The 12,990-nt window shown below is 40.6% G+C and overlaps 2 long non-coding RNA genes across 6 annotated transcripts; one reads left to right on the top strand and one right to left on the bottom strand.

The window, feature by feature from the left end:
* The first annotated feature begins 997 nt into the window (after nucleotides 1-997).
* Nucleotides 998-2,704, top strand: LOC113034320 (uncharacterized). Its single transcript, XR_003274155.1, has 3 exons — nucleotides 998-1,240; nucleotides 1,966-2,123; nucleotides 2,622-2,704. It is a non-coding gene; the product is annotated as an uncharacterized LOC113034320 (long non-coding RNA).
* A 1,385-nt stretch (nucleotides 2,705-4,089) lies between these two features.
* Nucleotides 4,090-9,429, bottom strand: LOC113034319 (uncharacterized). Of its 5 annotated transcripts, none has more exons than XR_003274152.1 (8): nucleotides 9,349-9,429; nucleotides 8,566-8,640; nucleotides 7,344-7,525; nucleotides 6,828-7,245; nucleotides 6,137-6,291; nucleotides 5,776-5,884; nucleotides 5,549-5,670; nucleotides 4,090-5,406 (listed from the first exon to the last, which is right to left on the bottom strand). It is a non-coding gene; the product is annotated as an uncharacterized LOC113034319 (long non-coding RNA). The 5 variants fall into 5 exon arrangements; XR_003274154.1 differs by having other exon boundaries at nucleotides 4,091-5,406; nucleotides 8,566-8,626; XR_003274151.1 differs by lacking the exon at nucleotides 8,566-8,640 and having other exon boundaries at nucleotides 4,091-5,406.
* Nucleotides 9,430-12,990: the final 3,561 nt, after the last annotated feature.

The following is a 12,990-nucleotide window of genomic DNA, read 5'->3' as shown; positions in this document are numbered from 1 at the left end:
CCTTTATTCAGCATGTCTACTTCTGTGATGTAGACATATAAAGTCACAAGGGTAAATAGATCCACGTACATACTAAAGAGCTGGTATTTATTTCAAAACAGTGTTGAAACCTAAACACTAATATTACATTCTGAGTTATATTTCAGCTTTTAGCATATATGTGTTTCATTGTTTCCTGGGAGAAGACCAAAATGTAACAATCAAATTCTTGGTTGTTTTGCAGTGAGGACAACGTTTCAGTTTGACAGTAGTTTTAACTCTTTTATCCAGTGATCTAATTTGAGTCGCTTATTACCAAAGCTGAGCAAACACTGCCATCTAGAGCACATGATTAAAAACAAACAAACCAAACAAAGAAGGCCTCAAAAAGATGTGCAAAAGTCTCAGATCATTTTAATATTGCATTTTAAACACTTAACATGTTTAACTTTAGCAAAATTAAAGCTCCTTAAGGGGAGAAAAAAGAAGCAATGATAGAAACCACCAGTTTCCACAGACAGCAGAGGAATTTATCATTACTGTGTTGAACTTTTAGGCTCAGCCTAAAAGTCATACATACATACATACATACATTGTTTCAGTCATACAGCTCTGCAGCTCTGTGCTAATTTCAAGGTTGTTTCAGTTCATCTGTGAATCAAAAAGGTCTGAAAGGTTTAAATGAATGTTAACCTCCTGCAGGCATTTGGAGAGGATCATGTGTGAAGTCTGATGTGTGAGGAAAAAAAAAGAAAAGTTTCTGTGTGGTGTGTGATAGAACTGTGTTAAAATGTGTTAATGTGTTAAAAGCAGGTTGAAGACGGCTCAGAAACATTTGAAGATTAAAATTCAGCATTATGGCTGCTGGTGGTTTGTAAAGCCTCTACTCAGCTGTATTTTTGTTACTAATTTATGTTTGTTGTTGTTTAACACAGATTTCAGAAGAGCAAATATGCTTAATAGTTTAACTAGATTTCATTTGTCAGTGTGGGACTGCTGAGTCACCTGAAGAACTCATTTCATTCATTCTCCACATGATGTTCATTTACAGAAATGTTTCACAGGAACTGATTTCTCCCAAAGGTTGAACTAGTGTGTTTCCATAGATTACCTCTGTATGAATGTACTTCTTAAATGAAGGCAAGTGTTTGTCCTTTTTTGTTCCTCAGGTACAGTACGTGATATCAAGGGCAGGCGGTCAACACTGGGGGTAGACAAGAAGCAGACGTACTTCCAAGAGGGAGCTGCAGTGAGGTCAGAGGTCAGAATCTGAAACAGCTCAGGTTTATATTTTAGAGGTTATAAAAAATCAAAATGTATTTATAAAGAAACCTTTAAATAATAGTCATAATTATGATTATTATAAGAAATATCAAACATTTAAGTGGATTTTCTGTTACACATATTGTGTTAGCCCTGCAATAAACTGGCAGCCTGTCTTTGTCCTGTATCAGCTGGGATAGGCTTCATCCTCCCGCGACCCTGAATTGGATACATTGTATTCCAATTATGTAATCTGATCATTTACAAACTCAAGGTTTATAATCAAAATGTAAGTAATAATTATAAAATGGGAAAGCAGAAATAAGTGTGACATAAATGTAAATGTGTTAGCTGACATAGAGGACAGCTACATGCAGTCTGAAAAACCTTTGTTGTCAAGTTTGCAGGTATATCAGCACGAGACATTCTTACATAGAAGAGACATTAAAGTCTCTGACTCAGTGAAGCATTATTGGTCCCGTCTGTTTGGATAAATATAGTAAGTTGATGTATGTGCATTTATTGACACATTTTCTTAAGTGCTTATCCAGTTCAGGATCACAGTGGAGCTGCAGCTGGATATGTTCACTAAATAAACCTTACAAAAGTTAACAATAAACCTGCATCCATGTACGTTGTTGTCCACAGGATGAGAAAATCAAACTGGAACACTGTGGAACATGTTAATAAATGTTTGTGTGTTTATGCCTGTGTCTTTCACAGGAGGCGCTGGAAGGTTTCCCTAATAGTTCCTGGTGAATCAAAGCAGAACCATAAAGGTTGCTGGACTGCATGATGGCCTTACCCCTGAGCAGTCATCCTGTTAAAGGAGGAACCAGTTAGAAGCTGTTTTCAAAGTAGCTGAGCAGATTTCATCTCAAGTAAGCGATTAATTCAATTCAATTCAATTCAATTTTATTTATATAGCGCCAAATCACAACATAAGTCGCCTCAAGGCGCTTCATAGATACAACTGTTTGTTCATCTGTTCCGCCACTTAAAGAGCATTTAAGGACGTCTTTTGAGTGTCCAGTTGAATTAATTCTACTGGCTCTCATGGTCATTTGTTATTATAGACATATTTTTCATGTTCATCCAGCTATTTAGTAAATTCTATCTATTTAGTAATATCCGTCAGCTATAAAATGTAATATAAATAAAAAAATATCTAAATATCTCCTGCCCTTTATATTTTAATGATGTAAGTCTGTTTACATTAGCATTCCTCACATATCAATGAGATGCTGTACAGTACAATCCTACTGACACAGCAGAGGGATAACGACAGCTATTCAACATCGTTACACGACACATTCGAGCTGCACGACGCAGACAAAGTGACTAAATCATCTTTTTGTGGTTTATTGTCTTCAAAGCAGCAGACAAAGCTGATGGCAGAAGATGTCAGAGAAGAACTTCAGGCCGTGGACTGAAAAGGTCTTTTTTTTCTTGTTATCAAAGACATTTGGAGTGGCAGCTTCTACAACTAGTTGTGCTAAAGTAAAGCTTACAGTCTAAGAAATCACAGTGTTGATATTCAGCACAAAGAGAAAAGCTCACTTGTTTGAATTTATTTACAATCATAGTTTTATAAATTCTGACTGTAAACAGCTTTTACAGCTTTGATATTGTTTGACACTCGATATCAGGTGATAGGGTTTAATTTAAAGGTTTCTGTGTCCCAATGAGCCATTTACACTGATCAGTGTCAGTTTAACTGTAACACATTCATTATTTAGATTCAACAGAGAAATAACTGAATGTAAAAAATGGCAGCCCTCAGGCAGGTTTATAGAGATATATGCATGCATTATGAAATTTATGTATCCCAGATAATTGTTATTCATCTAGTCATGGCAGACCTACCTCTTCCTCCCAAGTTAACTGCAACCCAAAATAACTAGTGGGGCTATTTACACACTCACAACCAGTGTGGGGTAAAAAGAGCCACCAAAAAGCTGTCAGCCACAGATGTGCTAGAAGAGTTAGAAGCTCTACTTATGGAGAAACTTTCTAAGTCTAACAGGGGACAGGTACTCCTGCCCAAATAACATGATATAACCCCACATACAGCCCAGCCATAAAATGAACCAAGTTAAAAGACAGCATGGGACCAAATGCATGTAACCAGCCTGCACCAACCTGGCATTTCTTCCTCCTGAATTAAATGAATGAATGGATGAAAGTTAAATGACTACAAACCTAAAGCCACTAGTTCCCACACTGGAGCTCCCTGACACTGTGTGTTAACCGTATTTAGCTTGTATCAACAGTTGTAACAGGCTAAGCCACTTGAGACACTGCATTGAATTTGTTCCTGTCTTAATGATTTCAGCTGACTGGTTTCAACTCAGATGTTCTGCTTTTTCCTTTCAGTAGATCAAATCAGCTCGTGCTGCTTCTGCTTCCAATTTAATGGCAAGAAGAAGAAGAAGAATGCTTCAGCGAAGTGGCGTTCATGGTCTCAGTGAACAGTCATGGTCACACACTGCATGTGGTTTTAAAAGCAACATGTCTGTTCAGTACAACGATCGAGATGTGTAATATTAGTGCAGCTACGGTTTGTTCTTGAACATCAGTTCTGTTTTCTACTTTGATCACTTAGACCAAAAAAGTGTTGTTTTCAGATTCTTTCTTTTAAATCTATAAAGCACCTGCTCATTTTTTATTACAATTAGTTTCACATAAATGTTAGTTTTTCCTTTATGATCTTTTAATGCTTACACTACACTGTACACATTAGAGACATTTCTGTTACCTGTTTCTGTTGACTCAGAGTTGTGAAATGTTCTTTTATTTAATGCACAATATGAAGTTCATAATTTTCTTACAAATAAAACTAATGACAAACATGAACATCTGTGCTTATTTCTGAGACATGAGTTTTTGAGTGTGTTCATATTTAGACAGTGTGCATCTGTCTGCTGAAACTGTAATGGTGAACCTGAGGTGATGGTCAACAGAAGGCAAATATATATCAGTATAAAACAATATTGAAGTAATGTCTTTACCCCCTGCAGCGTGTACACGCAATCACCTTATTCACTGTAGTAAACATGCACCGCTAGCTCACGTGACTGACTGTCTTCCATGGTTACATCGTATATTATTAGCTATGTAAACAGCTTCCAAAGATACCGCCATAGCTCTCTGCAGCTGTACTTTCACACTTTGCAAATCATTTCATGTTTTTGATCGTTATGAAGACAGAATATGTTTCTAAGGTCATGCTAGGCGGTTGCAATGGTGGTTGCTGTGGACTCGGGTGGACCGCGTCCGATTCCTGTTATTAGCTGTCCGCCGTAGGGAGGCTGCGTTCCACTTACAAGTAGTGACAGTCTGTCGTAACTCGAACTCAAACCCCGCTTTGTTCTTTAATTATAGGCCTTTTATAGCCGTTCATGACACGCACGCACACACACACACACATAAAGCACTTTGCCTCACCATGAGAATGCAACTTTACCTAACCTAACCTTAAAGTGTCTGATATAGGATAGAAAAATGAAGCAACCAGAGATTTAATGATGAAGACTCTGGGTTCTGTAGTTCACGTTTTACAGTCCTGAATGACTCTTTGCATATGATTTATTGAAGAGCAGTTTAGAATACACTTTACATTTAGACTGTTGCTGTTTCATTTTTTGCATTGTTGCCGTGTTATGTCATGAATAAGGTTCACCTGCTGGGGGTTTGATGGATCAGCTGGACAATACAGTCAAAGACAGACTTCATTCATCACATGCAAGAATCCTAGTTGGATTTTTGTTGTCACTCATGTTTTTGAACCAAATATTGAAAACAATTCTGACAGACTGGATACCTGGTCAGGTGTACATTACCTTTCACTCAAGCATCCCAGGACAGAGCCCTGCCCCACCATGAGCCTGGGTGGATACGTGGTTATTAATATAAAAGGACCGATACTGAATATGAATATTTCATGAAAATTGAATTATAATACAAATTAGTAATAAGGGTTTCTCTGCGCCCTTATCTACCCCATACTCAAAGAGCTGCGTGCAGAGAGGGTGACAGGAGAGGATGGCACTGAAGAGAAGATGCTCTGGTGATGTCAACATGAAGGAACAGCATCTGGCACGTGTTGCTGAAACATCCCAGTACGCTGGTGTAGTTTCCTCTCCAGCTGTTTGACATGTGACACTTGAACATTAAGGGGAAGAAGAAGAAACAGTGTTAGGTCAGGTGACCACATGGTTTCTAAAGTAACTGACAGGAAGTAACCAGGCCGTTAGAAATGGATGGCATGTGTTTAGAGTTACTGGAGTTGGGTAACTCTACTTACAAAAAGCAGAAGCACACAGATGACAGATCAGATGCTGAATGTTGCAGGAACATGCTCATGTGCGGTGGTCATTCAGTGCTGCTCCGGCAGGTTTGACAGTCCAAGACTGATATACTGCCCATCTGAGAGTTTGAAAACACACATGCAAAGATTTATTTTGTATTACAGTCAAAGTTGGATGTTCATTTTTGTCCTTTAAAAATGTTTGTGTATTTGAAAGCACTAACATTTAAGGATGACTTGGATCGCCTCCTTTAAAGGGGAGACAAGTGTATCCACTGATCTACGTCACTTAAACTGGATGATGACTCCTCTCTCCCTCACTCAGAAACACTCCTAATATAACCAAGCAAATAAATAATATTGAAGATTTACTTACATCATTACAAAAACAGCAAAAACATCTCCCTTTGATTCTATTTCTTCATTCCTGCTGAACATCAGGCAACAAATATCCCAGAGAATCACAGTAAAATGTAAAGCACATATTTGCTCTGCTTTGTCTAACCTCTGCAGAACCTCTGTCAAGAAAAACATAACTGTAAGCATAAAACAAATATACAATTCATAACACGTCACTGGACAAACCTCGGTCAGTTGATTTACTCTGTGCAGTGCAGACAAACATCAGTCAGCAAGTCAAGGTGGTGAGATGGACTGGTGTCCTTTGTGACTCTCTTCTGAGGAAACACCACCGTCTCTCCACACCGTCACCATCTGTGAGCACAAACTGCTGCTCTGCTCTGCCAGCATGTAGGACATCACATATCACACACAGGAGTGAAGAAACATTAGAGCTCAACTTTGGATACTTTAGATCTAAACAGATCAAAGTAGCTCTTAGTTTCAGCAATCAGACAAACAATGATACCAAACTGATTCTGTATGAATACAATATGGTATTTTCAATACAGGTGTCAAATTAATTTATTAAAACTAATACAGATATATGTACATTTTTTTTTGATAAATTAGTTTGCTAAATTATAAGAATATATATATATATATATTTTTCATTTAACAATTGCAACTGAAAGAAATTAAATATTGAACAAAAATATATTGTCACATTCTGAGCATGCTCAGCACGCTGACAGACTTGAAGTTGCTACAGATTTTAAGTGATAATTATAGGGAAGAAACTTCTCTTTTTCATCCGTTTAATCAAACATTTGATGCCTCAGCTGTCTCAGTCCTATAGCATTCTGCAACTACAACTAAGCTGAAGCTTGGATTTGGCTGCAGGTGCCCCTGTACATCCTTCTCAACATGTGGGTACCATTTAATCACACTTCTTCCTGAGCTTTGCTTCATCACAAGACCAAAGGTGGCATCCCGTGTCATCATCCAGAAGAAACATTTGAAGAAACATCATGGAGAAGAAACATTTACGCACCTCCTGGTTTTGTTTTCTGATCCTGCGAAAAGACTGAGGACAACAAAACCCAGAGAACACGAGATACACAACATCCAACATTCAGACTCAACAGCCTCCATAAATGAAGACCACCGCGTTTGTTCAGTTATAGTAGATATAAGCATACTTCACATTACTGGGTATGAATAATAATGAGGAGGCAAACTTTGAAGATGCAGAGCATGATGTCCCACCATCAGACTGTAAACAAACATCCACCAGGCTTCTTTGTTGCCAAAATTGATGATTCTCCCATCAGGGATCAGTAGCGTGTATTAACCTGTGGTATAAGCAGCAGTCACTGAAATATTACTGTTTCAGATAAGAAATCTAGCACATAAAAACCAGGGTGGGAGGAATCTCTGCCAACTGACTTACCTCTGCAAGTGTGAAGCTCAACAAAAATCTGACTCTCCAGTCACAGACAAACAAAAAACTCCAGCTGGGAGATAGAAAACACTGTCTGGGTCTTGCGGGATGTTGCTGGTCAGAGTCCACACATTAGCAGAGTGCTTCTTGGTCCCACTGACCCATGTGGACAGTGACTGTGGAGAACTGTTCTGGAAAACAGAGAAGAGAATTAAAATAACAAAAAGCCAAACAGGATTTCCACAAAGACTCTCTTGGAATCAGCAATCAAAAAATCACTGGTTCATATTTCAATTAAATATGAACAGGTTCCTCAAATGTACGCAGTTCAGATCTGATTTAATTTAATTTCCTTCACACAGCACATTCGTCCAGGCTGACAGGTAAACATGGACTTAATCTCAGGTAACATGACTCATAGTAGAGATTCAGTAAGAAAGATTGCAGGCTCTAATATTATTACCACACAATCCAAGGACACACCAACAGCTCAGATTTCTAGAACTATTTAAAGAAATGTCTTCTGAATATTCAATTCAGGTTCGCAGTGGGAGGGTGGGGGGTGTTGTGGAATTTTTTAAATAAAGTCTGCAACACAGAAAGAGCTGTGATCAAGCTATTTATTACTGCACCAGCACACATCAAACATCACAGTTCACAGTCAGCGCTGCCACAGAAGTGGTGCTCCTACTCCATTATGCATTCCAAGGAAGAGGGAGGAAGTTACAAACTGATCCTACCACACTTCACGTGTCTCGCTATGAAACCTAACAGATCAATGGTTAAGCTGTTTTGTGCCCTTGGCCTTATCAGCACCTGTAAAGGGAGTTGTTTTCTCAAACTGCTGACGGTGAAGTAAGTTCATCTAGTTTTAGAAACTTTCACTGAACAGTAACAGCGTCACAACTAAGCATATGCATAAGCACTTAAATACTTTAAATGAGAATAACAGAAAATTTCTATTACAGAGGCTAGAGCCTGTCCCAGTAGTCATAGGTAGAGCACACCTGGACAGGTCACCAGTCTGTCAGAGGACTAACACAGAGACAGACATCAGAGTAACAAATCTATTTAAAATTAATGTAAGTTTGCTGCAGCTGTATGTATGAACATGTGTTTCTGTGCTCACAGTTCACCTCTCAGGAACCTGCAGTTGACTTTTAGTCAACTTTAAACAGACCTCACAAAAGGCTGATGTGGCTGGATCAGTAGTCTGATTTAAGTACGATACCTTTGGCCAGGGATTAATCTGGTACATCGCTTCACTGCAGTCTTACGTATTTTCCCCACACCTGAATAAAAAATACTGATATATACAAATAACAGCTTCAGCTGATGCAGCCTGACTCAATCCTAAATGTTCAGCACACAGAGGTACCGTTTAAAGTTTAGTGTTAACCCGAGTCACTGATCATTTGCAGTATTACAGAGTCTGGCAGTCTTTGCATGATGTCCACGTCACTGTAAGTTTCTAGCTGACTCTCAGGTGTGACAGGTGTGCCAGCAGGAAAGAGTAATAATAACCTGCATCCTGAGGTTTGTCATGCAGGATTAAAGGAGCCAGGCTTTGTTCACACAGCTAGGATTGTATTTTACACTGACCCTGGGTCAGTATAAGTATCATACAGTTTAAACGAAGCACTGAAACTTGCACATATTTATTATAGATGCACTGAAGCTAATCGAGATATTTGCTGTCAATCTGTGGCTGCGATTAAACACTTTACTGAAAACTTTATTAACTAGTAACTTCATCAGTCATGACAGAAGCTAATATTTCTGTGCTAACATCGTTTAAACAGTAACAGCTTTACTCCAATATAAGCTAACGTTTACACCGTAACTTTAAGCTAGCACCATAAAGACGGTAAAACACGTAATAACATCTACAAATGCATCTTAAAGCTGTTATATTAGCACTCGGTGTATTACTAACATAACCACATTAACATTACTGACACTCGCTGACTTTTAATAGTCATTCTATAAATGCTGTCCGTTTAAATGGTATTACCTGTAAACACTGCTGTATCCACCGGATTGCAGCCAGAGTGGATTCTGGAGTCTTCCCACGCTCCTGTTAGTGATCCTCCATCTGGATGGATGAGAACAACCTTCTGAACAATCTAGCAGGAGATGGCCCATATCTATGGGACTGATTTGTGCTAATAACGCCCATTGTATGGACTGATAACAGCCGAAGCGGGTGAATAAAGTCACCCAGTAGCTAGCTGTGCCATTACCCAGCATACATCACTCCCTCCATAAATGCAATAAACAACCACCGAGAACACTCACATTAACCTTTATCGAGTGGAAAAAAAGTTAGCTTGTTTATATTATGCTAACATAGCTGTGTCGCTAGCGGTCACGTAGCACATCATTATATACCAGCTAGCCCAACTTCAGTAACCCTACAAACGTCACTGCTGTTTAGTTTTCTGTCTTCATTTATGCTGGAAGTGATAGCAGAGTTGTACGTTTTAATTTGTTTCCAAAACCCCGCAGTCGGGACATGCTATATTTTATTTAGATAGAAGCTAGCGAGCTAACTCCCTGCTAACTTCTAACTCCGTTAAATGTCATAAATTCCGTTTTCATGGATGCCTGGATGTTAAACTCAATTGTTACACCTGGTAGAGCAGAACGCTGATCATTTTATTAAAGATGAAAGACTTTAGACAGTTTTTCAACTCTCAGTAATGCCATCGTTTGATATATGGACCTGCAGCGGAGTTTAGACCCAGACACGGCTACTGACGTCAGACTGAACAACTGTCTTCACGATCGTGAGATCTAACGTTGCAACCAACTACAAAACAAGTACGAACCATAGCTGAAGCTGTATCCTTTGTCTGGCCTACTGTCATGGCGGCGGGAGGCGTGGCCCGCCTCCTGTGACATCAAGGTCCAAAGCCCTATTCGGCTTACAGGATGATGACATCACATATATTTAGAATCTTACAACAAATTTGGTCCTATGATGCTTTAATCCGTTGATCCGCAAAAGTCTATAAATAGGGGTGAAGAGCAATGACTTTTAGTTAATTAATTGCAGCATTTATGTTAGCAGAATTGAAACGTTCACCAAAGAGGTATTTTGAAACACCTGGATCCTTTTTGGAGTAGCTGTTTACAGATTCCAACATGTCTCAGAGGAAACAACCCTACAGATTTCTAAGGTAAGTTTTCTTTCTTTTTTTCTGTTTTTAGGTTGTTCACTGACAGAATAAGAATCACACAAGCTCACCTCTAGACAGCTGCCCTGCATGGTTTGAAGCAAAGTTTTCTTTCTTATTTCTCTTGTTCTTGTATATTTATAATTATTTATATATTTTCATGTAGGTAATGTCCTCAAGTTCTGTATAACCACTTTTTCCTCTCTCTGTGTTTGTTTCTCGTCTGTTGTTGTGTGTGTTTGTGTGTATTTGTCTCTTTCAAACAGGTGCTGGTCCTCACCTCTGCAGTGCTGCCGTCTCCTGTAGCGCTGCATGGTTCTAAGCTAAGTTTCCTTTCCTTTTTCTGTTCTCTTAGTTTTTGTCTTCAGGTTTGAAGTGTCTGTGTTGTGCAGCTGGTCTGGTCTGTCTCTAGACAGTTCAGGCTGCACCCACCAGTAAATGGTGGAGGCTCACAGCGACATACTCAACACACAAGTTTCTGAACTCTGCATGAGGGTTTCTCCGACGAAGTGAGGGCCGTGAGGCACAGCTCCCCGTCCCCCGGTGACCCTGCTAGGTCCACCTTCTTAGGGAAACCCTCTGCAGAGGAGCCGACAGAGCCAGGAACTTGTGAGTTGTGTGTGTCCACTCAGGCATCATTCATGCTTGTTCTGTAGGCAGTTCCTGTCAGAAGGAGGAGGCACAGCAGGAGCATCGGGGGGCGGAAGACGGTGCCTCAGTGCCTCTCTCCTTCTGACATTGTTAAAGAAAACCCAACAAATTTATAATTATTTATATATTTACATGTAGGTAATGTCCTCAAGTTCTGTATAACCACTTTTTCCTCTCTCTGTGTTTGTTTCTCGTCTGTTGTTGTGTGTGTTTGTGTGTATTTGTCTCTTTCAAACAGGTGCCGGTCCTCACCTCTGCAGTGCTGCCGTCTCCTGTAGCGCTGCATGGTTCTAAGCTAAGTTTCCTTTCCTTTTTCTGTTCTCTTAGTTTTTGTCTTCAGGTTTGAAGTGTCTGTGTTGTGCAGCTGGTCTGGTCTGTCTCTAGACAGTTCAGACTGCACCCACCAGTAAATGGTGGAGGCTCACAGCGACATACTCAATGCACAAGTTTCTGAACTCTGCATGAGGGTTTCTCCGACGAAGTGAGGGCCGTGAGGCACAGCTCCCCGTCCCCCGGTGACCCTGCTAGGTCCACCTTCTTAGGGAAACCCTCTGCAGAGGAGCCGACAGAGCCAGGAACTTGTGAGTTGTGTGTGTCCACTCAGGCATCATTCATACTTGTTCTGTAGGCAGTTCCTGTCAGAAGGAGGAGGCACAGCAGGAGCGTCGGGGGGCGGAAGACGGTGCCTCAGTGCCTCTCTCCTTCTGACATTGTTAAAGAAAACCCAACAAATTTATAATTATTTATATATTTACATGTAGGTAATGTCCTCAAGTTCTGTATAACCACTTTTTCCTCTCTCTGTGTTTGTTTCTCGTCTGTTGTTGTGTGTGTTTGTGTGTATTTGTCTCTTTCAAACAGGTGCCGGTCCTCACCTCTGCAGTGCTGCCGTCTCCTGTAGCGCTGCATGGTTCTAAGCTAAGTTTCCTTTCCTTTTTCTGTTCTCATAGTTTTTGTCCTCAGGTTTGAAGTGTCTGTGTTGTGCAGCTGGTCTGGTCTGTCTCTAGACAGTTCAGACTGCACCCACCAGTAAATGGTGGAGGCTCACAGCGACATACTCAACACACAAGTTTCTGAACTCTGCATGAGGGTTTCTCCGACGAAGTGAGGGCCGTGAGGCACAGCTCCCCGTCCCCCGGTGACCCTGCTAGGTCCACCTTCTTAGGGAAACCCTCTGCAGAGGAGCCGACAGAGCCAGGAACTTGTGAGTTGTGTGTGTCCACTCAGGCATCATTCATGCTTGTTCTGTAGGCAGTTCCTGTCAGAAGGAGGAGGCACAGCAGGAGCGTCGGGGGGCGGAAGACGGTGCCTCAGTGCCTCTCTCCTTCTGACATTGTTAAAGAAAACCCAACAAATTTATAATTATTTATATATTTACATGTAGGTAATGTCCTCAAGTTCTGTATAACCACTTTTTCCTCTCTCTGTGTTTGTTTCTCGTCTGTTGTTGTGTGTGTTTGTGTGTATTTGTCTCTTTCAAACAGGTGCCGGTCCTCACCTCTGCAGTGCTGCCGTCTCCTGTAGCGCTGCATGGTTCTAAGCTAAGTTTCCTTTCCTTTTTCTGTTCTCTTAGTTTTTGTCTTCAGGTTTGAAGTGTCTGTGTTGTGCAGCTGGTCTGCTCTGTCTCTAGACAGTTCAGGCTGCACCCACCAGTAAATGGTGGAGGCTCACAGCGACATACTCAACACACAAGTTTCTGAACTCTGCATGAGGGTTTCTCCGACGAAGTGAGGGCCGTGAGGCACAGCTCCCCGTCCCCCGGTGACCCTGCTAGGTCCACCTTCTTAGGGAAACCCTCTGCAGAGGAGCCGACAGAGCCAGGAACT

This window comes from Astatotilapia calliptera, chromosome 12, assembly GCF_900246225.1.
Source record: "Astatotilapia calliptera chromosome 12, fAstCal1.2, whole genome shotgun sequence".
In the NCBI taxonomy this organism is placed as follows: Eukaryota; Metazoa; Chordata; class Actinopteri; order Cichliformes; family Cichlidae; genus Astatotilapia; species Astatotilapia calliptera.
Note: the sequence above shows the minus strand (reverse complement) of the source record. Positions and strands in the feature narration are given on the sequence as shown.